A 25,796-nucleotide genomic window follows, 5' to 3' on the forward strand; every position below is an offset into this window, starting at 1 on the left:
ATCAACGGACATAACTCGGCCCCAATCCCCTTATCGTGCGGAACCCGGCAAGGCTGTCCACTGTCGCCCTTGCTCTTTGCACTCACCATGGAGCCCTTTGCACAAAAGATCAGGCGAAATGACCAAATCAAGGGCATGCAAAGTGGACCCACGCATCACAAAATCGCCCTATACGCGGATGACATTCTGCTCAAGATCTCGGAGGCCCACTCATCTCTAAAACACGCGATACGTGAAATCACCAGCTATGGCGAAGTCTCAGGCCTCACCATAAACTTCGATAAATCATCCGCCCTGGGTATCGGCCTCACCCCAGCAGAACGAGAACCACTGACTAAGATGTGCCCGATAACATGGGAAAAGAGTGCCATCCTCGATCTAGGGGTTCACATCCCGGCTGACCCAAGAGACACGTACAAAGCCAATTTCCCCCGACTCTTTAAAGAACTGGAAGGCGACTTGAAGCGCTGGCGGACCCAAGAGATCTCACTGCTCGGGCGCATCACTGCATGCAAGATGAACCTTCTTCAGAGATTCCTATACGCCTGTGCCTCCCTACCAGTAGCGATCCCCACACCAACTCTTCGAGGGATCCAGAGAAAAATGCTGAACTTTATCTGGAAAGGTAAGAAAGTGAGAATCCCTCTCAGAACTATGCTGGGGAGTTCCAAACTGGGAGGGCGGGGGGTCCCAGACTTGCAGGCCTACAGAGTGGCAGCCCAACTGGCCCAGGTCCAGGCTTGGCAAAATATGACAAACCGCCCTAGATGGGTAGAGCTGGAACAATCACGAGTGCCCCTACCCTTACGATTTCTACCACACATCCCGCCCCCCCTCAGGACCCAATGGGGAGAGCTCCTGCTATCAACCAAACACACCCTTAGCACCTGGGACTGGGCGCTAAAACGAAAGGGATTGCCAAGAGGACTGAGCCCACGCTCCCCGGTCTTCCATAATCCAACATTCGCACCGGGAACGAATCCTCGCAACTTTCGTAACTGGATCAAAGGCGGGCTGGAGACCATAGACCAGCTGTATACGGGGGGTGGAGACCTCTCACATTCACCCAATGCAAGGAGAAATTCCAACTCCAGAAAAAGGATAGATTCACATACATTCAATTACGCCACTGGTGCTCACATCCCCAAACTCTGCAAGCAGCGACACGCCCTCCTAGTGCCCTAGAACTCACTCTGGGAGACCTTCCAACCCGCGGCAGAGTATCCACCCTATACAGGTGCTTCCTAAGTGACTTCCTGACCACAAAAACCCGCTGCATGGCCCAATGGGAGGCGGACCTGGGTCACCCGATAGAGGATCAAACCTGGGTGGACATATGGACCAGGTGGATCATTCTTGCTGGAGAGGATGCGGCCACCCAGGCTCCTTCTTCCACATGTGGTGGGCTTGCCCGAAGATTCAACAATTCTGGAAAGCATGCCTGGGGTCCATCACACAAATTACCGGAACAACGATTCCCCTGGAACCAGAACCGGTTTTGCTGGGAGCTCCAATTCCCGGGACCTACCCGCGCTCTGGGACCAGAGCGAAACTACTAACCCACTGCCTACTAGCAGGGAAAACAGTGGTGGCCCGAGCTTGGAAAACCCCGGAAGGCCCTCACATAGCCCAATGGTGGACCAAACTTTGGGACATTCTGGTAGCGGAGAAGGTGACGGCAGCACAAGCGGGAACTCTTCATCGTTTCCAGAATATCTGGGCCCCAGTGCTGGAATTCGACCAGCGCTTCCCCGCCCTGACCTATAAACATACTGGGGCCCGCTGGATCTTAAAAAATCAGGAGATCCTGGAGGAAGATACATAGACGCTGAGGCGCAAACTGGACAGCCCGGGAGGGAAGAGCCCGCCTACAATGCCTGAGGGACAGATGGACCAAAGGGAGGGGGGAGGGAGGAAACTCAGGGCGGGATAAAGGACTGGGGATCAACATGCCTAAATAATCACTGCTTATAATGTTTGTACTTGTCATCCTGCCTTGATTTAAAATAAACAAAGTTAAAAAAAAAGAGTGAAAGGGGATTACATTTATATTTGCAGCATTTGCTATGGAAATGGAATTAACACACTAAGCTCCTTCTCATTCCTACATTATGTGTAAGTATCTATGGCTTTCTCACATTTATCAAGTATTTCTTAATTGGACTTCATTACACCTCACTGATAATACATGGTGCATTTCCCATTTCAATATTTTTGTATTTTAGTATCACCCGTCCTGATCACCCACTCCTGGGACTTAATAGAAAACGTATTCCAGAAAGCATATATATTTCATTTGGGGAATTATGACACTCACTTTGGAATAATCTTTTCAGTTATTGGGATCAGCATAGACACTCAAGGCTCTCAGGTAATCTCCCAGTCAGCTAGTCTGATTATGGTCTATTTCAATGAAATTACTAAGGCCATTTCTATTCTGGTTCCCTTCTGGACAAGGCTCATCAGCTTGCAGCAGCCCCCATGGAATCCCAGCTCCTCAGTTAGTCTCTCTCTGATTAATTCCATAATAATAGTAATTCACTGTGTGTCCCTTATTTATGAGCAATGGTATTTTGACACATGGTTATCAATGATTTTGCACATTTTAATTGGTTAAGTCCTTCCATTGGCTCCCTTAATAGTCACACATGCCCAAAGAATATAAACACCCAATCTTCTTTGGATATTCATATGTCTGAATATGGAAAAGGCAGGCCCAGTTTGCTCTCTATACTTTTAAATGCAAAATCAGATTTTCTTTTATATTTAATCATAACACCACACATTAAGACAATATGTATTTCTGTAATCCCTGGCCCACATGTACATCTGCATATGCAATATGAATGTTTAAGTTAATTGTCATACAGCTATAAATATTAAAATGTACATTTCTGTTGATACACCTACAAATATTGAGTTTAAATTAGTTTGATAGAGAAGGGCCTCGGGATCATACCATATGTTTCTACTTGCATCTAAATTGTATGGTTGTAATTTTATAAGCACAATCCTTTTATGTATTTGAAATGTAACTGCAAAATGATGTGCTTCCAAATTAATGAAAGGCATAAATGCTCAGGCCTGCCCTCAGCTAATATTTAGCCAGGATGTTCTGATATAGGGCCTCCATAACTTGAGTTTCCATTAGTTCTATTATTTGAAAAGTCTGAGCTTGCAGCATTTCCTGCTATTGATTTAAAGTTAAAATCAAGTCTCAGTCTTTGGGCCAGTTCACATGAGTGTTTCTGGCATGTGTGAAACTCTAAGGGCCTGATTCATGGATTTTTAGCATGGTGCTAAGTGACTTTGCACTGGTGCAAAGTGACTTTGCAATGCCAACACCTTGATTCACAGAGTCGAGCAAAGTGTGTTTTTTGCAGTGCAAAGTCGCTTTGTGTTAGGGAGAATTCTCTTATGAGGCTAATTTCCCAAACCTAGTGAGTCCCCCAGCAGCTTTGCTGGATTTTTGGGGTTTGTTTTTTTCTCCTGATAAGAGTGAGACTCTTTTCCTCCCACTCTTAGGCATGATTTGAGGTATATCTTTGACTTGTTATGTGCTTATGGGCTATGGGGTTCCATTTTACTCTATAGGGTATCATCTGTTTTTCTGTATGTGTGGTACACAGCACCCTCAGTGCAGTACCACAGGGGTGTCACAGTGACCCCCAAACATAGACTCCATACCCTGTGACTGACTACTGTCTCCCAGGGCATGTAAAGTCACCATTAGCTTTACTAGTCCAAAATTGTGAACAGAACCAGTACAAACCATAATATTGCGGAAGTACTGTTAAGGGGTAATTTGATTGCCCCAGGGTCTGTTTTCGAGGGGGCACTGTCCCGTCCCCCCTCGTCGAGATTCTGGCTGGTGGCAGTGGTTACCACGCAAAATATTCCTTCAGCATATTCTCTATGGGATTTTCCCATTGATTTTAAACGCACCACTTTTTGGTGCAATGTTAAAGATACCGCCGCTTTATTTATTTAATATTAAATCCACGGTTGAGTCTTTTTGCCAGAACTTGGTTCCAAAATGGCATTTGTGTCCGTCTTTGTAACTCTGACCAAGGTCGAGCCCTTTGTTCCACTATTTTGGTGGGCTTCTCCACAGAAGCCCTCCAAATGGTGCCACTCTGTCTGGGTTCCATAGGAGGAGTGGAGGGGGGATTTGGCACCCTGGACTGAGCTGCCGTAGCAACTCAAGTCGCACTCTTCTCTGATTAGCTCAGTGGTGAGCCGCCCGGCTCACCACTTAGCATGTGTGATTGACAGCTAGGCTGATGAATGGGGGTTTTTCTGCATAAAAGCAGGGCCTTTGGGACTGGAACTTCAGAAGTCGCCACAGGACCTAAAAATCTGAAGAGGGATGAAGCTGAACCATCTGCAACGATGACACCACCGGTGAAGCCCTGCTGCAGCTACCTCACCACTTTCCCGACGACAAGAGAAGATCTTCTGCTGGACGAGTCTTCTTCCTCTGAGCTGGTGGGACTAACCAGTTCACCCTTTTCGCCTTCCAAAGGCAGCCCTTGGTCAAATCGCTGTGCCAAGCACCCTGGCGGCTGGATAGCCAAGCTCACCACTTTTGACCGCGAATAAAAGGACTGCACCTTTTAATCGGGAACTCCTTGTCTGGTTTCATCCCTGTGCAGTGCAACGACTCCACGTTTCCTCCTCGACGAGATCTTCTCCTCCCCTGGTTGGAACCATGAACCTCAATCACTGCCAGGAACAACTGCCCCCGCTGGAGCTTCCTTTCTCTTAAGGTACTGTGTCCTGTCTGGCCTCCCCTTTCTACAGAGTGCTAAAGGTGACCCTTAAATCCTCGGCTTCTAAACTGGGTTGGCTCCAGGCCTTCTAACTATATCTTTTGACTGACCCCAACCTCTTTTGAACACTCTGCAAAGACTTTCAGTGCACTTTAAACCGTATGATCCTGGGCACATTTCGCTTTGCTCCATTTAAAGTGGGCCTGGCCTATGAACCTTGGCTCTACAGTATAACCTGCCTTTCTCCCCTTGCTCTGAACTCTTAAAAGTGTTGGGAACTGTTTTACTCTTGTGCTCTGCCTTTTTCCCTCCCTTTAACTACACTATTGGAGTGCCATCTAGGTTAAGCGCTCACGTCTGTCTTAACAAATAGTTGTGCTTTAACCCTGACTTGTCTGATAGTTATCAAGGGAGGTGTGTATACTTACCTGACTGTGTTTTAGACTACTTTTCATTGAGAGTGCTAGTGTATTACCTAACGTGTGTTTTAAATAAATAACTATATACTTTTAATACAAAGCTCTGGTCAGTGTTTGTTTGCTCTACTGTGTTTTGGCCCTATTATGTATACTCTGCATACTGCCCTACTCTTCTTGAGAGACGTCTGACTGCTCAGCCACAGCTACCAGGTAAATCTGGGTGGTGCAGACTGCTACCAATTGGGTTTACTGCTGCTCCTGTGGTCTTAATATTTTTGCAGTGTTCCTCAAGGGAACTGCACAGGATTCTGGCTAACACTTTGCACTGCAAAAGTGCGCTTTGCACTGTGCTAAGTGGGCCCAATTCACGGGGGAAACAGTACTTTTGCAAATACATTTTGTACCACTCTGGGAATCAGGGTGTTTGTTGGCAGGGCAAAGTCCCATTGCACCTCACTAAAAATTCCATGAAACAGGCCCTATGCCATTTGTGGTGTGCTGTGTCCAAAGGGAGCAGGTTAATACTTATATGCCATAAGCACACCCTTGTCATGGTAGCTGGTAAGAAGCGCAAATCAGGAATGAAGTGATGCAGTGCTCTGGCAGCTCTCCACTTTAAACTTGAGACAGTGTCTATGTCTCTTAATTTCATCTACTCAATACGTCCCTGGGACCAATGTCTTGAGGGAAAAGACTGAGAAGTGGTTGTTCCTTCAGAGAATAGATTATATTTTTCTTTTCTTGTTAGGAAGAAAACAAGCTTTTGTTCTTCTGTGTCTTCTTCCCCAAGGGCTTGACTGACATTCTCAAACATTGACATCGTGATTTCCAGATCTTTGGAAGTGAGGATGTTGGGATCCTCGCTTCCCCTTTTGTTGGGGTGTGAGGTTGACACTCTTCCCTCCTCTTTCCCAATCCAGAAGGCTGGACGGAAGTTCAGTTTATTCAATTAACAGAGATGAGTAGAAAGGCTGGTTTAGTATGAGATCTTGACATTTTAAATATACAAATGCTCACATATGCATTTTCCCTTATATCTTCTATTGTCTACTCTCTACACCAAATTTCATAAATATAACTAAACATAATTTTATTACAATATGAGAGGAAAGTGGCTCAGCGTGCACATCAGCATGATCATATTACATGTTTGCATTTCGTTAATGACACTCATTGAACAGCAGTAGTTTTGCCACACTTATACAGTGACACAGCATGCCTTTTAACAGGAGGATTTTGTATAAGCATGCATCAGCCGAGTATGCATTATCTTTTGATGGAACAGGTTGTGCAGCATCAGCTGTGCCACAATGTCAACTGGACCCAGTGTGTACACGGCATGGGCTTTGGCTTCACGTTTTATAATCAATATGACGTTACCTAAGCTCGAAAAAGGATACAGTCACCATATGTCAGTCTAGTGAGAAGTTGTGAATAAAAATGACACTATAATTCAGCTAAAAATGTTTTCTTTATTGTTCCTCTATGTTTGTCTTTCTATGTTAACCATGGGGTTATATCTTCTCCATGTCTCATTTAATGTATGATTTATTTGGAACTGGGTTTGTTTTCATTAGCATTCATCATTCATTTATATGTGGTTTTTCAAAAATGGGGATTTTTATCATTTCAATTTAAATGGTATTCTATACACAGCTATTATTGACAACACTAAAAACACAATGGGCCTCATTACGAGTAAGGAGGTACCCATGCCGCTTTCCCCCCATACCGGGTCCGGTTTCCAGGAATGAGGAATTACCGGGCCATTCCGACCTTGGAGGGCCCGGTAATTCCCTTTCCTCGGACCCAGACCCAGTACATCCCCATTCCCATTTGAGCCCCCATAGGGCTCAATGGGAATGGGGAGGATGCTAACAACGGGCCCGTTAATGATGGGCCCGTTGTTAGCATCCTGGTCTGCTAGCGGGTCCCGCTGAGGACGCCTGGTTTTACCAGACATCCTTAGCAGGACCTGCGAGCAGACCTCGTAATGAGGTGGTAGAGGGTTAACGACTCTGGCAGCTCTACCAGCGCCATTAACCCTCTACCGCCTTCCTCGTAATGAGGCCCATTGTGGTGGTTAATTTGAAATTCCTTTGAAATTCAAGTTGGAATTTAGAGTTTGAAGAACCCTGGGGAAGTGCCCTTTGGCTTGAAACACATATTGGCTCGAATTGGATACTTATTGTATTGTCGTATTTAATCTACTCCTTGAATATATATAACATTGAAGTTGAATTAACTCTCTGTGTTGATATATTTTTTAGTTTTCAAACAAGGTAATCACACTGGGCAGTACGCTCAGGCAACCTAGGTACCCTTTTTTGGTTATCATACTTAAACATCCATCCTTTCATTAAAACATTCATACTCACCTTTTGAATGTATATTCCTTTTTATCCAGCGGTCATCTCAGCAGATGTAGGAGCTGATTACTCAATCTGATTAACAGCATTTCAGGGATGACAGGTCTTCTATTGGTTAACATGGACCCAACAGTCCTTTCTCAGTTCCACTTTTGTTATCTCAATTTTGTAGGCACCAAGAGTATTCTTACCTGGGATCTTGAATGTCCATCACCAAATGGTAAAGAATGTGCATTCTTTGGAGTGGTTCCTTTGAAAATGATTCTGTAATCTCTATCACTAGCTCATACTCCATCTTGGAGGTCCACAAGGTCTTAGTGTGTTTTCATACTTAGTGCAGCCCTCTCCAAATTCCTGTCTGCATAGGCAAAAGCATGTTGAAGATGCTTTCACAGATATTATACATATGCTTGTGTGGTAGAGGTGTTGATCAATGTTTGTTCCTGTCCTGTGTTCGGTACAGCCGATGTTGAGGGAAGATATCAGGAGGTGGGTGGAAGAGCACCATCAGAACTACATCTCTCAAGTGCACTAGCGCAACCACATGTACAGCCTATGCACCAACATTGTGTCATCTGACGCGCCAAAGTGCATGCCATCACTGACCAAAGGAGCGGCGATGAAATCTGGTGCTCAACAACACTCCAGTGAGTTCTGTGTTATCACGCCTCTTCCTATGTATACCCAAGACTTTGCTTACCTGTTGCCAGCTCTTGCTTGCCCACGGACTGCCTGCCTTATCCCCTGAGAATTTGCTTACCTGTTGCCAGACCTTGCTTGCCCAATGGACTGCCTCTTCGAATACCTTACTAGAGTGCCTGGATTACTTCTGGTATTTTGATTGATGCACTTCCTACTGGTACTTTTGCATTGTATACCCTTAGCTTCGTCCTCGTTCCTTCGGGAGATCCTTCATATTGTTTGCTCTGTTTTTTGTACAGGCGTCGGGTGGGGTTCCTGACTTCTAGTCCTTCCTTTTTAGGACTGCCTGCCTTATCCCCTGAGAATTTTCTTACCTGTTGCCCGACCTTGCTTGCCCAATGGACTGCCTCTTCGAATACCTTACTGGATTGCCTGGATTACTTCTGGTATTTTGATTGATGCACTTCCTACAGGAACTTTTACATTGTATACCCTTAGCTTCGTCCTCGTTCCTTCGGGAGATCCTTCATATTGTTTGCTCTGTTTTTTGTCGGGTGTGGTTCCTGATCTCTAGTCCTTCCTTTTTAGGATCCACTAAAAGCAGGCATAGGAATTGATTCCATAGGAATTTATTGTAAATTCCTCACGCAAGCGTAGCACGTTTTGCACTATGAAATGCAAAATGCCAGTGTTATCCTGTGTCCACAGGTTTTACAATGTCCAAAATTGCACATGGGGGACCAACGTGCATGGGAGTGCGAACGTAGTCATTCCGTTCATGCAGTTTAAACTTTCTGCAAATTGAAGCCCTGAGTGTTCACAGCAGAAAAGACATTTACACATGCTTGTGCAAAAAATGTTTCTATAACTGTAGAACGGGTGATAAAATAAGGGAAGTCAAGTCTGAATGTAAAGCAGTGGCGAAGGTTAAAAAGAGGAAAGCTACCCTGATGGGCATAGCCCTTGAGACCATCAACAGCAGGGGTGTTGCTAGCTCTGGAAAGAATCAGTGGCTAGGCTAATGTTTGGATTGTCGGGACTCGGGCTTGCTAGTCTTTTGGTTGTATCGCCTGAGCTTCTATCTGGCGCTACAGTCAAAAGACCCGGGCCTATAGGCTCCTTAGTCCCCCCCCCCTAGCAACGCCTCTGATCAACAGAAAATATAGTAGGGAATTCAGAAACCTCATAGCCAGGGGTTCCTTTAAGTATCAGCCAAGAGTGGGCAGCGAGATACACGTTGCTACCTGGGAACAGAGTAAAGGCCTAGCGTTCTTTGTGATGAAACTTGCAGAGGCCTGCATCCCTTTTTGTGGATCCTGCAGAAGGCCTGTGTTATTTGCATGAACCAGAATCTCTTGAAAACATCCCTCCCCTCTGGGTTCACAAACCTGTAGAGGAGGAGCCAAGAACCCCCCTCCACCTGCCGCGCCTACATTACCTGAAGCGTATGAACCAAAATGTGTGACGTATACTGAACAGGTGAACCAGCAAAGAGAAGAGTGCAGGCTCTGTGCAGTACCCATAAGAATACCTATACCTAAGAGAATATGGGAGAAAAAGTACCCATTAAGGAAACCATACTTGCATCCAAGACAATATGATGGCCATTTGAACTGATGAAACAAAGAAACTGAATGACCAGGATGAATGGTGATGTCATGCACAGTTGAATCGACACCCACATAGATAGTTAACCAGACCAGAGAGGCAGCCGATTTATAAAAAACAAAGAAGTACCAAGGATAAGTGACATCTTGGGATCAAGATGAAGAGACTTAGTCCATAAACTTGATGAAGATATTTAGTTAGTTTAAACGTGTACAGATGAAATGATACGCAAGCAGCAAAGCAATCATGAAGCTAGCCACATGCTTAAATAGATTAGACCGTGGCAAGCGCAAACATATAACTATATACCTCATAGATATATATGTATTAAGTAAAGAATTAATGTTCCACTACTTATAAAGCAGTACTGAACAACGCAAGAAGGCTTCATTTTAGTGTTGCAGTTACAAAAAGCAATTGAATTAAACAGAATACAGTTCAGTAAGGAGTTCACTGAGCCAAGAAAGCCAAGGTCTTATCAGACTAGGAGTTGGCTGATATTAGATACAATTAACATGAAAGAACAGAAGCTCCTGTTCCGAGAGGTCAAGTGAAAACAAAAGGCGTCAGAGGACTCTCGAAAATAAAATCAAATACACAGAAGAGCTAGATTTCATGGTGTCCAGTCACGTGATGGAAGAAAGTTGGACGAACGAGAACATCACACCAACGCACGGAAGCCGGATAGTACTCATACTCCTTAAAAATTCACAGAGAACAGTACAAACTCATGGCCAACTTCAAAGTACTGGACCATCGAGGTGATGATGGATCACATTTTTAATTAGTGGGAAGCTGGTATCAAAACAAGCTCACCCGCACCTGGTTGTTCAGTCTGCATGCTGCTCACGTAGGTGGAAAATTACTGACAGGGGTTAGTAGCCAACCAATTGTAGGGGACCACGTAGTTGGGGGTCCTATTGTTTGTGTAGCCAATGGGACATCGTACATTTAGTGACGTTCATAGTGGTCATTTTTAAGGGAGGGCTTAGTTGCCCCACCTAATGTTAATGTCCTATTACCTCTCTCCGTTACTCAATACAGATATTGAACCTATGCCAAGTTAATCACTTAGAACCAATCCCATTTCCCTATAAGTTTCTGTAGTTTGCCACGTAGGATGACGTTGGTAATGATGCAGGTCGACACGTCAGCTATGACCAATTATGGGTATAAGAACCAAACTTTTTTATGAAGTAGTTAGAGTCAGAGTATCGAGCGATTGCTGATGTTCGTTGCACTCCCTGTTTTAGATACTTGCATTAAAACAGACAAACTTTTGCGAAACTATTTGTGTCGTCTGGATTATTGATGTATGATTAAAATCTGCATCCCTATCCATCTCAAGGGTACCTCTACTCATCTTAAAGGGCTGGAAGCCTCCGGTTCAAACTGTTGGCAGAGACCCGCTGCCTGTTTTTATGCCGGGAGTAGTAACTTTAGTCATGCGACGGCTGTATCATTGGCAGGCGGATCTTGTTGGCCACAGGGACTTTGATTCACCAAAATGCCTGGGGTAGCAGAAGTGATATCACATACCTGAAGACATCACAGCAAGTGATGTCAAATGACCTTTGACCTAGATGGCATCAGTTCAAATGAGAAGCTGGTTGTGTACTAGTTAGGGGAAACATGCATCTGGAGGGTTCAGGTTATGTGTTAAGTAATGGCTAAAAGCGGGACACAATAGCATTGCACTAATCTGAGGGTGAGTGGTATCTGGTAATGTTGTTTGCTTGTAGGATCCTGGTAGGCAATCTGCTGCATGGCATGTGCATGGTCATGTTTCAGTAAATGGGTGACACGTGTCTTTCACACTGTGTCTGCTGGGTTAAGTCAATGGTGACGGGTGTGTGTTTGTAATTCTTAAGGGAGTATCTGTTGACAATTGTAATTGGTTATTTATAATGTCCTTAATACCCAGAGGTTTCTAGGCGTGGACCCAGGGATCGAACCTGTGCTGCTCTGCTTCATCTTGCTTCCAAGACAAGCGTGTTTCTCCTGAGCTATCCTCCCGAGACACGGCATCTGCAGCATGGCATGGGGAAAGCCTGGGCACATTCACTGACTGATGGAGTGTGGCATTGTGTTTGGCTTTGTGCAGAGCAAGCAAACAGTTTTAAGGAGCATTGCCCTGTAACAGTTTATTGAGAGGCCAACCTCAAAACATGGAGTTCCATCCCTCTGCAATCTAGGATTCACACAATGAACGGTTTAGTGCCAGTTCTGCAGTTTATTCAGCCCTATTTCTGATGCGTATCATATCCCTTGGATCCCTCCCCCTGAACTACCAATGAGCCAAGAACCAGGACGTGTGTACAGGAAATATATTTGTATTTATTTGGATGATAGGTAATAGAAAATCACACTAAAATGTCACACACCACTTTATCCTTGGCACAACACAATAAACTTCTCTTTACATAAATAACTCACACAATTGGTTGGGAAATTCAAATAACAATATTTTTCTTTATAGAAATTTCAAAATAAATTATCATCAACACTGGTCCCTGAATAACATTACTTTACATTTCCAATACTGTGCAATTTCGGTTTTCCTGCTAGCTTATAAGGCTAACAGTAAATAAACACAGGGTGATTTAGCAGTGGGGTTTTCAGACCCTCCACTTTGGTCTGTTTCAGGTCATCAGACCAAAAATTGGGTTTTAAGAATTTGGGATTTCAGACATCCCAAAATTTGAATTCCTGTTTTTGGGAAGCTGGATGGTAACAATTGGGATGATTTGAGAATTTGGGATTTCAGACCCCCTCCACTTAAAGGCCTGTGTTGGGGGAGCTGGGTGGTAAAAATTGGGATGATTTGAGAATTTTGGATTTCAGTCCCCCCGCCACTTCAAGGGCTGTGTTGGAGAAGCTGAACAGAAATATTGCCCAATTAAATTGATTACAGACTATAGTTTTCAGTGCACACTGGTAATGAGCTTTGTTAATTTAACATTTCAATAAAAATCCCCCCGTGGTGATCCGCCAAGGGGAATTAATTAAATGAATATTCTTTAGTTAAATAGGCTAAGGATCTACACAGTTTTGCCTCCCCCCCTGCACGACCCGCTATAAAGGGAAAGAATTTAAGGGCACCTTTTGGTTGCAAAGGGTTCAATTCTACTTACATAGAAAATCTCTGTTTAAAGTTCTGGAAAGCCAGCTGCATCTCAGGACCCTCTGGAAGGACCGGGCAGGGGTTTGGTCACTCCACTCTCAAGGATGGTCCCCAGCTCTCCACCATAGGACCCAGCCAGCTTTTAGGCCTTCCCAACAAAAGACAGCTCCACCCACCCAGAAGCAATCTCAGCCAAATCTCTTTTTGTTGTTTCCTTGTAGCTGTCAGTTTATATGTTTTAGCAGATCTCTTGATGGTCATTTTAGCAGCTTTCCCCCTTCTCCCATAGTGAATTCACTTTTTTTTTCATTTTTTTATTTATTGTGCATTAGCCAAAGTATATGACTTTTTACACTGTTCTTTAAATATAGAACATTTCACAAAAAGAAAATTCCAGAAAAAACAGACAATACATATTTTATCTAAAAACATTTGAACCAATGAGAATAAAAAAAAAGAAGATTAGAACTAAAACATTAATAAAACTTACAACTCTCATCCCGGTTCCCTTTGATAGTTATCTAGCTTTAGATTTCTCATTAGTCTTACCATTTCTGCTGTTAGGAAAGTTTCAGTACCAGAAGAAGCTCTGGACCAAAATTCCTCCGTATCTAACCAGCTGATATCGTGTACAAATCTTCTCAATCTCGAAATTCTCATCTCCCTTGTACCAGTACACTTAATTACCAGATGTTTTAGTGTTTGACATTCGTTGGCTTCACATTTTATGCAACAGTTCCCAGATTGAATCAAATCTGTGGCTGATTGGATTTCCAGGGTAGGTAGTAAATTAAGTCTAAACCTCAGAAAGATATCCCTGGAGCATGGATCTGGATATTTTTCCAGATATGGGGGACGACTTGTCCTTTTTCTACCCATACTGGAGAACGATTGTGATAATTTTGTCATCCTCACCCTTTCTTCGGTGGTCACCCAATCCCACCTTTTCAGACTACATTTCACTTTTATTGGGTTTTGGATCAACATATCTGTTGTACAGTCTGAACTGTTTAATAGATCTTGACATTTCAGTCTTAAATTTTCAAGAAATATATTAGTATTATCATGGAGCAGGATGGACAGATCCTCGTATAGAGAATCCTTTATAGGAACCAACAGGGACCTATATAGGGAAATCCATTTCCACTCCAGCCACGATCTTAAAGAAGAGAGCCCCAATTCATACCTCACAGAGGCAATTGGAACACAATTTGGAAGAGATAGTATTGATTTCCAGAGTTTTGATTCAATCAAGTCCCAATTTACATCCAATGCGAGTAGATTTGTATCCATACTGTACAGAATGATCGGGACCACCTTTCCTATATAGAATTGTATCAATGGGAGTATCGAAAATTTGCAGAATTTCATTTTTATCCTTTTCATCCGTGCCCCCAACTTAAGGGTCTTTAAATTAATCATTTCTAATAAATGACTCTTAGTCGGGTAGGATTTAATTGTGGCTCCCAAATATTTTAGCTCAGAGACTATCTCAATTTTTCTATCGTCCAATTCCCACGAGTAGTTCTTGATTATTTTTTTTCGGATGTTTAAATATAAGGATCCTTGATTTCTCTGGATTAATCTTAAGATCGTTCTTTTTGGCATATGGGTCAAGTTTATGCAACAATCTCTGAAGGCCGACTTGTGAGTGGTCCAGTACCACCACTTCATCCGCATAGGCTAACCAATTAATTTTGGTTAAACCTATCCGTGGAGGTATTAGGCCACTATCATTCAGATCCATTCCTAAGTCAGCCAAGAAGAGAATAAATAAGAGAGGCGCTATCAAACAACCCTGGCGTATCCCTCTCTCAACCCGTATTGGGGGTGTCAATAGCCCACTTTTAGAAATACTTACACTCATTCCAGTATTTTGATGGAGTTCAACTAGAATAGAGAGCAAGTGTGATGGAACTCATCAAGCATACAATTTTTTCCACATAAGTGATCGATTGACCGTATCAAAGGCTTGGGTGAGATCAATCCAAGCTCCGAAGAGGGTTTTACCATGCTTGTTTCCCACATCTCCATTTAGACAGCTAAGAGTCAGACCATTCAAGGAGGTAGATAGTCCCTTTCTGAAGCCAGTTTGTTGTTTCGGAATTATACCATTTGATTTGGCCCAATCTTCTAGCTCCCTTAGAATTAGGCCTACAAAGATTTTACTATCAGTATCTAATAGCGAGATCGGCCTATAGTTCACCGCTAGGAGTCTATCCCCTTTTTTAAAAATGGGAATTATGATTGAATTTTTCCAAGACTCAGGGAGCTGATGTGTTCTAATAATTTGATCAAAAAGTAGTTTAAGCAAATGGGCCCACAGTGAGGGATTCATTTTTAATGTCCAATTACTCAGCCCATTTGGCCCTGCCGCTCTCGAAATAGAGGAACTCTTTATTAAATGTTCTATATCAGCTTTAGTATATGACCAGCGAGCTGATTCCCAATTACTATCTATATCAGAGCCTACAGCCCGGTATTCTCTCGAGAAGTGATCCACCCATTAATGTTCTTGTATTACAGAAAATTGGTTTCCCACCTGCTGATCTTGCTTGGCTCCTAAAATAGCCCAAACATTTCTTGAGTTTCTCTGACTCATTACCCTTAACATATCTTCACCATCTCGCTGGAAAATAATTGACCTGAAAGATCTCTTCCAATTTCTATATTCATTATTAATGGAGATTAACGCAGTCTCAAACGATTTCCTATCGAGATTCGCTCTTCTTAACTCTGTTTTTTTAGATCTTGTAACTCTCTTCTGTTGCAATATCTGGTTGTTAAATGTATGCTTATGAAACGGTTTACGAATTTGGTTATTTTGTTTCTGAGGATCCAAAACCATTAGAAACAGATGAAAATTAGATGGACTACATGTATCATACATTTGCAAATCCGAGACATCAGCTACCATATTTTACAATTTGTTAGTCAAACTTTGCCCACTTTTATCAAATTTTCGAATACAGTTACCAGCCAAATTCACATTCAATTGATCTGTATATGTGGAAACAGTTGTGGACAATTTAACATCAATTACTAACTTAAGCATAGCATGGTCATCAGCATTTCCATCCTCTACCAATAGAGTAGCACAGTTTTCATAAATATTGTTAGAGGCAAAAACATAATCAATTGTAGAAAATGCTGGGCCCCTATGCCAAGTAAGGTTACTCGGGATATCTCCCCAAGTATTTCCATTAAGCATCCAAAAATCCCAACCTTTCATAAAATTAACCCACATTATCCCATGCTGCGTCTGATGACAGGTTTTTCCTGTGGCTTGATCTTTTGTTGTTAGACATTGGGAGTTCAAGTCTCCAGCTATTAGTATGTTGTCCATAGGAAATCTGGATAACATCTCGACCAAAAGAGCAGAGAGTTGCGATAGAAAATCCAAGAGGCCAAACTGACTAGGATTCCAACATAAATTTACCAAAATCCAATTCTGGCCCTTATTTAAGGGTTTCAATTCCAATCTCACTATCAGAATCCCCCATTTCACATTTGATAACAAACTGATTTCATAGTGAGCATTATTTTTACAACTTATCATCAGTCCCCCTGAAGGTCTCCCTCCATCTGACATTGCTGCTATTTGTTGGTACGTGGTAAATTCATCTATTCCCATTTCACAAGTCAACCAGGTTTCCTGAAGAAAGACCAAATCAAAGGAACCAAAGATATAAGAATTCACTTTATATACTAGTGATGGCACAATCAAGATTTCAATTTTGGGCAGTGCCCTGCAAGATTTCTCACAAATAGGATTGGACAGTTACCCTGCTTTTCCCGTTCCAAATTCAGCCCCTCTCTAACGATTAGTTTAGGAATTTGGAGCAGACATATGGAAATTCCCATTTGTAATCTTCTGTTGTTTTCATGGCAAATCTTTGCAAAAATCTAGTTATGTGCCAAAAATTGTGTGATTTACTAGTAACCACCATAATTTACATATATTACGCTCCAGTTTATAATGGGGAATTTAACAAAACAACAGCTGGGACCACACACTCTTGCATGGCCGTTTGGCAATTTTCTGCCATTTTTATAAAATGCAAAATTGTTAGGAACATGCAATTTATTTCCCACATGTTCATAGCAGCCATTTGCCACCTTTGGCCAGCTTGTGACCAGGTTTTTTTTTCTTTTATTATCTTCTTTGTTGTTTGATGTTGGTAGCTGCCGGTCGTAAAACCTGGGGCTTTGGCAACACAGAGATCCCCCTCCCCACATTCCAGTCATGCACCAGCTAGAGTCACTTGTTCTGCACAGAAATGAGCTTTCAGAGACACAAAGGGCCTCATTACACGGACCGCGGTGGACCAAGGTGCTAATAGCACCTTGGTCCATGCCGGTAAAATACCGGCACCGCCTTGTAGTAAAGGGGAATTACCGCCCTATTCCAAGGTTGGTGGGCGGTAATTCCCCCTTTCCCCACTGCCCTTCCCCATTCCCATTTTTGCCCCATAGGGCATAATGGGAATGGGGAAGGTGCTAATTACAGCACCGCAAATTGCGGTACCATAATTAGCTCCCTGGTGCCTTTGCGGGTTGGTTTTTAATGCCTGCAAAAAGCAGGCGTTAAAGTCTCCAACCCGCAAAGGGACCTCGTAGTAAGGCGGTAAGGGTTAACGGTCACCGGTACCATTAACGGTGACCGTTAACCCTTACCGCCGTCCGTGTAATGAGGCCCAAAGTCTAGGGAAAGGCTGTTTTTAACACCTCTTAGCAGTCACACTTTATGCAGTTGTAAACAGCTGGGATGCCAGCCAGGCTTTCAGTGGGGGAGTCCTTTGTGAAGTTTGCCCCCACAGCAAGCCTCAGGCACGTAACTTTTCCATGGAAACAAAGTGGGCTTTTCTTTTCAAATGTTTGCCAGTATTTTGCATGTGAAGCATAATATACATTACTTTTTGTCAACAATCACCATGTCTTTGACCTAACATCTTTATGTTGGCAGGGGAACATGGTTCTCTTGTCTTACTTTAAACTGCAAACATACATGCAAAGCCGTTTTGGTGTCAGTGTTTAAAAATCCTGTTTTTCATGTGAAAGGGACAACTGTTTTAGATAATTGCATTAAAAAGGATGCTTTTTCATTTTGTGATGACAGGTAAGCCTTTTTACATAGCACATCCTTGTGTTGCATGTAGAAACACCCACAGTCTGTCTTAATAGGCTCAGTTTCTGTGTGAAGGTTCTTCTTACTTTCTTTGATGAAAGCTAACAGGCCCTCCTTCCCATGGCCCTTCAGTTTGGTTGATTTGGGGGCATTGATTAATCCCCACAGCCCCCTGGAGCAAACGTGTGAGCTGGAAGGGATGTGTGCCATTGTTTGCCACTCAGGTCATCATCACACCTTATTATGTGTGTTGCAGCAAAATTGGTTTCCTTGTGCCCTGAGGTGCATTGCTCTTGTGAGGCTGGAAGCTGGGCGAACATGATCCATGCTGTAGGCATTGTGCTGTGTGCAGAGTCACTTGTAAGGTGTGGTGATTTGACGTTGATAGCTGGGTGCAGGGAGTATGTGTGTCTACTTCAGTTGTATTCAACATGATGTTCTTCATGGCAGATTAAAAGGTGATACAAACATATTCTGTTCAGGGAGTTTCTCCAAAATATCAGATGCACTACAGGTGTGAGGTCAGAGCACGTGTGATAGAATGGGGTGGCCATCACCTAGCGAGTGCTGTTTCCAACCCATGTTCAATGATTACTCTGCACATCAGCCTGCCTTGAGCCTTTGAGATGGGTTCATCAGGTTACAGACTAGGCTTGGCAGGTATAAATGAAGGCGGGAAAAGGCCCAGCCTGAACAGCCAGAACTCCATTTCGAGTGCCACCTATAGCTCCTCACCAGTGAATTTAGCCATTATGGTATGCTCTGTTTTTCTAAGCGTGTCCACCAGAGGGGAGGTTGTTTTTTTCATTTTTTTTCCTGGCTATCCTAAACACTGAAAAGAGGCAAGGACAGTCAATGGACAAAGTGCGTTTTACAAGTTCGACACTTGGGTGGAACGTTTATGTAGGACAGCTGGCACACTTACACTTCTATTTTACAAGGTTTGCACAAGGTTTTTTTATTATGGTTTCTCTCGTTTGCATGGAGCCTAGCCAATTTTCTTCCACTACGCCATGTTTACTTTTGGACTTTAAAACCCCTTACCTCATTGGAGTTTCGGAATTGTAGCAATCACAGCAGTCTCTAATTACTCGTGCTGGTGGCAGGCCGTCCCGAATGAATTGCTCTCCCTCCTAACACACATACACACACGCACGAGCGCGTGCTAAGTGTGGAGAGAGTTTGAGGGTTCCACTTGTCTCAGCGTTTCCTGTTTTCTTTACAAAGAGGTGTGGTCTTCACGCACAAACCATGCTTTTCACTGGTAGACTGGGACCAATTACAGAAGGTGCCTAAAATGTCCTTAAAAAGCGGAATGTACACCTATGGACAAAAACAACATTTCTCTGTGCAATTTTAGCCCTGGGACGGCCACATGCGTTTTGCTGGCAAGGTAATATCTATGATACGTTTTTACTACAGGAGCAGCACTCAATCGCACACAAAAATTAAATAATAATATTGACTGTAATAAAACTCTGATCTGGTATCATGATTTGTTTTAAGTTGTGTTAAAATTGCATGATCATTATTAGACATTTGGGAAATGAGTGTTTAGTTTTGATACTGTGCCCTCTTCAAAAGGCAGGCCTCTGCAGTCTCCGCAAACTGTCCCTGTGCTGGGGGCGCTCTCAATCGCCCATAAATATGCACCCGATGCGATTGAAAAGTCAGGACACTGGAGTGTGCATGGATGACTTGCGGTAGGGACAGTCCCCCACGAGTAAGTAGCTGGAGTGAATGTAATGTCAAGTGCTTGTGTCCCCACGCGGGTTACTCACCCAGCTGCATACGGGGATAGTGCTTCCCTACCAAAACAAGACAGCCAGCATCTGACCCCCAAAATGTGGTTCCCTCCAAATTAGAATATATGACTCGTAGTTTGGCATCAGTTTACTATTGGAGTGTTATCTTAGATGAAAACAGCAGGAAGGCCAGTGTGCGTTATGTGCTCGAAGGGCAGTGGGCTTGAATCATTGCGATAGGTAGGTCATATAAAATGTATGGTCGTAGTTATGTTTCCAAAACATTCTTTGATTTTATGCAAAGCACCTAGTAGCTTACATTGGTGTTATTTGTCCTCCTCCTGCTTCGTATATGCGCTCTCAAGGGGGATTTCAGATCAGCCGAAAATGCATTGCGCCTTTGCGGCTCCTGGTGGGGATGCTCCCAAATACAAAGTCCAACGGGTGACTTCTCTGGGTTTATTGTTGATGGTGCATAACAAGAGGCCCATTTTGAACTTCATTATTCCCCAAGTATATTCCCTTCCCTGCAGAAAAGAGCCGAAAGCAGGGTAGAACAGGTCAGGGATAAGTTAACACTTTGAGGTCTGTCTTTGGCCAACAAAAGCACATTTAAAGTGATTCAGCGTTAGTTTGAGAAGACTGGTGCCTACCTAGGGAATATATGGCTACTATCAGCCATTGCCCGCAGCGGGTTAATATCTACATTTTGTCACACTTCAGGCAGTCAGAGTGGGAGCTGAAACCTCAAATGAGCACTTAAGAGAAGCTATTACGCAGAGGGTGCCTGGGTTATTTATTTATAGAATGACAGTGATTTACTGACTGATTGCTCATTTCCCAAGTGACAAAGGCATTTATTTAGCAGTTCATTCAGAAACTAAAACCGAGGGAGATTATTTTACAGTGTGCAGACAGACCACCTGAGGCAGAGCAGAGTGACCCAAATGACACCTGCCCAGGGCCTCATGTTGTGGTTTTTGTTTGCGCTGGTGACTCTTGCCCAGGCCTCCGGCCCCTCCTTTAGGCCACGTCTGGCACAGTTTTGCCATGCCCCCTTTCCAGGCCTTCCCTTCGACTGAAAGCAGTGGGCAGGCCTAGCCGTGTAGACACATCTGGATGCGCCTAACCGACCGGGTCTCTGAGGCCCGAATTCTGATCACTCTGCAAAGGATGCACAAACACTGAGATGGTGCTCCTTGGAAAAATGCCAATACACACCGAGAGCCTCATTCTGGATTCAAACGAAAGTGGAGGAAAGTAGAAATGTCTGAATGCCATTTTGCAATCTTGCAGCGCAGCGAATACCAACATCGGAAAATCACATGCATCACCCCATTTGGAAAGGGAAATGATGGTTAAAAAGTCCTCATCATCCCTCATATTTTAATAGCAGCTAGCAGGATATGTCTATCATACTGCATGCTGGAAGATCCTCATAAATGCAGCAGGACTCAGATGTTTGCAATATACAATCGAACAAGAGCATTGAGGAGAAATATAAAAGAAAGAACATACAGGAAACGAATTAGCTTGTTTTACATGCCAGTGGCACAGTTTGTGGCATATATGCTGACTGCTGAATCATTAGAGTAGAATTGGACCACTTAGCAGCATGTGTACACACCGTCCCAACACTTGTCAAACTCCTCTTTGATAAACATATGTGACAATGGACCTTATTACGGGTATTACCGTTACCACCACTTGGTCTGGCGTATTACCGCCTGATTACCAGTGCCGGTGGCAGTGTTAGTCCCCATTAATCATTAATCTTTAGTCCATAGGACTCTATGGGGCATTTTGGCATTTCGGCAGAATTACTGATGCAGTAATTCCAATGTGGTAATTCCACCTAAGCTGGGTGGAAAGCTGGTGAATTTACCACCAGCTCGCAGCTGGAAGTGAAACCTCCAAGTTTCCACACAACGGGTAGTTAGCCGTGTGGTAGTGTGGCGGTATATGGTAATACTGCTGCATTTAACTCGCAATGCCCAACTCGTAATAGGCCATAACGTCTCCTTTCAGGGCACAGTGTGTGCTTGTGATTCACAGCAGTGGCGTGCCCAAACTCTTTTGACTGGGGTGGCTCAAGTGGGGCACTGCCTCTCTCTCTCTCACACACACACACACACAGACAATGATCATAGTTTAGGATAATGGGGTTGAACCTGGGGTGGCCAATCAGATTATAGTGGTAGAACGTGCCACCCCAGGCCACTCCCTGGACACGTCTATGTTTCCCAACTGCATTTAGAAACACCCTGTAGGTTGTCCAACCTGAAGTGTTGAAGCACATGCACACCTTCATTAATATAGCCCGTGAAGGCCTCAATTGGTTAAAGTGACAGTCACTTTCCACAGTATTGCGGAATTCCCGAATGTGGCGAGTGTAATTGACTGCATCCGCGGCCAACGCATCTTGTCATGTGCAGATTTTTTTTTTTTTCAGAAACAGGAAAATGCATTACTCCTTAAATGTGCGGTTGGCTTGAGTTTCTGAACTCATGTTTAGTTATTTTTATTTCAGTTTCCATGGCTCAGCAAATGATGCATTTATGTATTTCCTCAGCCATGTTCCTGGTGCGATCGTGCAGCAGCTGTCCAAGCAAAGGACCTGGTTACTGGTAAATAAGGCAGCTAGAACAATTAATCAATGAGGATCCGGGGACTACTCATAAACCCATGAATTAATCAAAATATGTTCAAACCTGTGCAGATGAAGACTCTTACCCTGTTAAGACATGGCTGCTCAGGCCAGTTTTTAGTCCATGAAATGACCAAGGAACAAAGTACAGTAGCGCCATATCCTTACAAGGGACACCATAGGGGACGATTCTGGACCCCTGAGCAGCCCTTTCCATCTGCACACCTCAAAGATTTGTCTGCATTGTTGTTTTATGTTGTGTATTACAAAATGTAGCAATATGGAGAACATTTCCCACACCAGAGAGTTACGCATTGGATGCACTACATGACGATGACATTTTACAGCGTGATGACTACATATGCCAAGGACGCAGTGTGAGGGAAGAGGTCATACTTGATTTCTTTACACTGTGGGCACATCTTATATCACTACCAAGAAACACGTTGGAGGCATGGTTGAGGCATGTCAGACAGACATGCATGAATGTGGCAAGTTAGTATTGGTAGAATATGCCTTTATTTGTTTCAAGCACGCACCAGTGCCATAATTTAGGAACAGGCAATAGTTCAGAATAAAATGCAGTTGGGAAATAACATGTTTTTTAAAGAGTCATGCAACTGAATATTTAACTAAAAAACTAACCACCAAATGTTATGAGCAGGATACGTTTCAACTGAAAAAGTTGCTTAGCAAAAGCAGACATTTTCAAAATCGTCAATGCTGAATAGATCGCTTTCTAAACCGGAACTGCTCACAAACATAAATAAAACAAATGTCAGAAACCTGGTCCAGAGCAACCAAGCGACAAGAAATGCGAGCCCTTTGACAGATCACTCAGGTTTATCAACCAAGGAATGGCTACAGTTATTTTTTTATTTTTATTGTTTTTGGTTTATTAAAACCTTTACAAAACAGAAAAAAAATCATACAAAAAGGAAGCATAAAATTCACACGAATACAAACAACACAAACAATCCATAAGATAAGTTTGCCTAATATTGCATTTTAAATCGAATAGTTGATTACAGCCTTAATCTTTAATACAACTCTATACATTTCAAACATTGACAGAAGAATCAATGCAATCAATTACACATGTAAAAAATATCTAAAATCTTCACAAAGATTACTATCTTATACAGAACTTCATTATTAGTTACAAACCTAACATCTAAAATTCATGTTACTAATCCATTCCTACACGACTACCGTTCATTAAAAGTGCTATTCACCTTACTTATGACAAGTCACAGATATTATTAAGAAAGGCGGTAAGTCTGATTTTTAATGCAATTGTGTTTCCGTGCATCATTTGGTGCCATAGTTTACCTCTTTTCACCCAATAAATAGACTCAACAAAGTGTGAGAAATATAACATTTTCTGGGGGAGGAGTACAAGACAAACGAGTAATAATTGTTGTAGAGATTCCTCTACTCCTTCTACTTTACACAACCAGCACTAATGTTCTATACCACTACTCCTATTTCTTATGTTTATTATCTCAGGAGTCCGCATGACGTTAAATCTGAAGCGCATCATTTCATTTCTGAGCTTCCTACTGGGGTACTTACTCAAATAGCCTTCAATTTCTCGATAGAATTTACAAAAGGAACTTGCCTGGCAATAAATCCTATATTGAATGATGGAATCTTTATTAACACACCAATCCCTTTTAAGATTGATTTTACCTTCTGCAGATTATCTAGCAGAGTGGATAAAGGGACACCCAGATTCAATAATAAAGGTTCAACTTCCATTTTTAATTCCATCATAAAGACTCCTGAGATTTCTGCCCCTACGATAGCATACAAATCTTCCTTTTTGTCTATTGGACATTTCCTTAGTAATAGAGCTTGTTTCCATAAGACGCATGATTCCAGTGACTGTATAGCAAATTCGTACCTAATCAGTTCCATAGGGACACTTTTTGGAAGAAGGAATAACACCTCACTCCACACAATCCCTTCCACCACTTTTAGGTAATCCATAAAATCATACGGAAAGAACTCAAGCCCGTAAATTAATCTTGGCAAAACTTTCAGTCTTTAAAATTCTCATACAGGTACCATAGAAAATGTACCATATTTCCTTGAAACAAGGCAAATATGCCTACATTCAATTTCGGACAATTTTTTGCCGTTATTACTGATCCAGTTCCAATAAAGGAATATCCCAAGTACTGCAGGACATTTTGAGGATTTACGTGTTTGCCCTCATAATACCAGAAAAGCTTCATATGGGAATTTCTTCTACCCAAACGAATGATAACTGTCTTGGTTGGTTTGATTTTAAGTTTTAATTCTCCTACAAATTTAACAAATTAATTTATCATGCGCTGGAGTTCCACTTTTGTACTATCTAACAGCAGGAAATTATCAGCATATGATATCCAACCCACAGCAACCCCTCCTATTTTAGGGACAACCAATCCTTTCTCCTCCAGAGCTTTTCTTGCTCCTGAAACAAAGGTTAAAAAGGGTAAGGGCTAGCATACATCCCTGTCTCAGCCCATTAGTAATAATAATTCCTTTATAAAGATTACCAAAATACTCTATCCATACAGACTCTTCAATAGGATTAATTAACATTTCTGTTTGTGTAGTTTCCAAACTCTTCATGAGATCCCAGAAATTAGATATATTGTGTCCCTTCAGTGAAAGGAGCATCTCTTCTCCTCTATGAGCTATCAAACATTTCTTAAATATTTGTTTTTACCAGTTTGATCTTAAATGATATATCAGAGTTGTCCCCCCCCTGTTTCCTGAGTAACCTTATTTATTTACGCATTAGCACTTTTCGATCATGAACCACAATATCAGTCTTATGTCTGTGGAACTGTTTTCTAGTGGGACGTACTCGATTTCTGTCCTCAAGCATTACCATAGTTTCCATCAGATCTATAGAAAAGTTTACAACCAAATATCTATTTACTCTTTTTTCTAATCCAGTACAGCCATAATCATGTATCATGGTAGTCATGAATGTTTCCATTTTATGCTGGGCCCATTTAACTCTGTTACCTCTTGTGTTAACCATAACCCTCACTACAGAATACTCTGAGCTTACACTTGGCATATTTTGCTCAAAGTAAACTGAAAGCAACGAGTGATTACTCGTTAGGGAATCTTTCAAATCAAATTTGTTCATACTTTTACTGAGTTGGCAGGATAAAAAGATGTAATCAAGTGCAGACAATGTTCCCCTGGCTTTCCAATTGGGAGACTTTTTCACCACCAACTCCAAACACCACGTGCCTGCGAAGGCTAACCACAATGCACCACGTAATTTACTATTTCCACCCTTATGATTAAAAGCCCCAAAGTCAGACCATATTTCGC

The sequence above is a fragment of the Ambystoma mexicanum genome, chromosome 7p, assembly GCF_040938575.1.
Source record: "Ambystoma mexicanum isolate Mex_15411 chromosome 7p, UKY_AmexF1_1, whole genome shotgun sequence".
Classification (NCBI taxonomy): domain Eukaryota; kingdom Metazoa; phylum Chordata; class Amphibia; order Caudata; family Ambystomatidae; genus Ambystoma; species Ambystoma mexicanum.